At 41.9% G+C, this 2,372-nt stretch overlaps 1 pseudogene; it reads right to left on the bottom strand.

The window, feature by feature from the left end:
* LOC103204772 overlaps window positions 1-322 on the bottom strand; it is a 21,762-nt pseudogene extending 21,440 nt beyond the window's left edge.
* Between the last annotated feature and the right edge of the window lie 2,050 nt (window positions 323-2,372).

Raw genomic sequence — 2,372 nt, 5'->3', positions numbered from 1 at the left:
CTTTGGTCTTCTCTTCTTTTCTTGTCTTTTTAGTGATCTCTTGCTTTCTTCATGGATAATGTTCTTGATATCTTCACATAATTCATCTGGCTTTCAGTCACTCAATGACAGTGTTTTGGGTTTTTTTTAACCATCATATAAGCTCAAAAATACAAATAAAGCTCATTAACCTTTTGCTTCCATTATGACACTGCACAAAAATTACAGCCGCATCTTCCTTGTTTTCACTGTGATCTATGATGTGCTCAAAGTCATTTTTATTTTCAGTTTCTTCTCTTTCTACACTCAACAGAGCAATATCCCACAGTCTGTCTTGACCCATGGAGGCTCTCAAATATGAAAATGTTAGTTAGAACTTGCTGAATGATCTTTCACAGCTGGTGATGGGATCTTCAATGGGAAAAAGAAACTGCTCAGTGGCACCCTCCTTCAAGTGGCACCCAGAGCATGTGCCATACCTGCCATATCTTAGATAGCCCTGTGAATGTGTTATTTGTCCCTTCTTCTTCTTCTTTTTTAAATTGTGATTTGGATACAAATTTACAAAGCAGCTTTGTTTTACTCTCAACAATTCATGCACATTTGACTTCACGGCCCGATTACGATTCCCAACCATAAAAACTCTTCTCCCTTCCCAACCCTGTGACTACCCCCTCTGTGTGCCCTTCTTATCTATGCATTCCTGTCTGTCCAGTTTTCCCTCTGTGTGAATGCTATCCCTCTGATGTCTCATGGCTGATTGATCCAAGGTGTGCATCTCCCTAGGGTAGGTGGGTAGTTCTCCCTGGCATAAGTGTTCTGCATGTAGTTCTTTCTACTTTTGGGCTGAGAGCCAATCCATGGAAGTGAGACCATTTCCAGGCCTGAAGGGTAATCCAGGGCTGTAGTCTCAGGGGTTCCACCAATCTCTATCTGGCTAGTAATTCTGGTCATTCTTGTGTTTTTGAATTTTGTTCCACATTTTTTCTTCCCACTCTGACCAGGATCTCCAATTTTGATCCCTTTCCAAGTGTTTGGCATTGGATTGGTACCCCGGCACCATCTGGTTCTTCTGGTCTTTGGGTTGTGAAGGCTGAGGTCCTCATGGTCCATCATGTCTTTGGACTAATTGTTTCCAAATGACTTTGATTTTCTTCACTCTTCTGTGATTCAGATGAGAGGAGACCAATAGTTATCTTAGGTGGCTGATCAAAAGCTTTTAAAACCCTAGTGGCTACCCACCAAAGTAGGGTGTATCAACTAAAAAAACCAAACTCACTGCTGTCAAGTCAGATCTGACTCCTAGTGACCCCTCCTTAGGTTTCTGAGGTGGTATCTCTATGGAAGTAGATCACCCAGCCTTTCTTCTGAGGAGTGGTTGGTGGGTTTGAACTACCAGCTTTCTAGTTAGCAATCAAATGCCTTAGGCACTACACCACCAGGGCTCCCAAAGGTGCAGAAGAAGATTTTTATGTACTATATTGTGCCAGCTGAGCATGATGTTCCCTGAGACTGTGGTCCTGAGCCAGCAGGCCTGGTGATTCTCTCCCTCAAGTTGCTTGGTTGTCTCTGAGAAGTTACTCCAATCCTGTCTTCGGTTACTTCTGAAATGCATGTGGAAAATTTTGTAGCACAAGTACATATGTAAGACTACCTTCATCCAAATCTATCCTTGATCTTGGGTATATTCCTGTTTGCCTACTCCCACCTGATCTCCTCATCTGTCAGTGTATTTACCCATAGCCTAGTGTTTGGTGCCAGTGGTAATGCAGTATCATGCATGTAATAGTATTTGCCTCTGTTGTGTGTATCTTTTTTGCACGTTTCTGTGTCCTCTCTTTCGCCCCGTCACTGTGCTTGTCACAGACTTTCCATACCACCCCTCCCCTCACCCAAATCAACATGTGACTCTCAACTGGTCAGAAATTTTCCCTCTCTTTCCCTCCCCTCCCTGGTAACAAATAAAGTAAATTTTCTTCCCTGAGTAAATTTTCCTTGACTTTTTACAATAATCGAATCATACAATATTTGCCCTTCTGTGATTGACACATTTCACTCAGCATAATGTCTTCCAAATTCATCCACTTTGTGAGATGATTTGTGACTTGTCCTTTTTGATATAATTTTCAGAGTATCTCCAAGGAATTGATAGGAGGTGGCTTCTGGATATGGGAGGAGTGGAAGACAACTAATAACAGTTGAGTTATTATGCCTACTATGTTTCAGGCATTATACACTCATTGTCCCATTTAGTAACTTTGCTAAACCCTGTGGTGGAAAGTATTATTTCTTTCATTTTATAGGTAAGGCAAATGAGATACAGGGAGCTGAAGTGTCTTGCCCAGATCTGTGTGGCTACACAGTGTGCACTCTTTCCATTATTCCGTGCTACT

This window comes from Orycteropus afer, unplaced genomic scaffold (genome assembly GCF_000298275.1).
Source record: "Orycteropus afer afer isolate SDZICR_OR568_19922 unplaced genomic scaffold, OryAfe1.0 scaffold00259, whole genome shotgun sequence".
In the NCBI taxonomy this organism is placed as follows: Eukaryota; Metazoa; Chordata; class Mammalia; order Tubulidentata; family Orycteropodidae; genus Orycteropus; species Orycteropus afer.
This window is presented reverse-complemented; position numbering and strand designations above follow the sequence as displayed.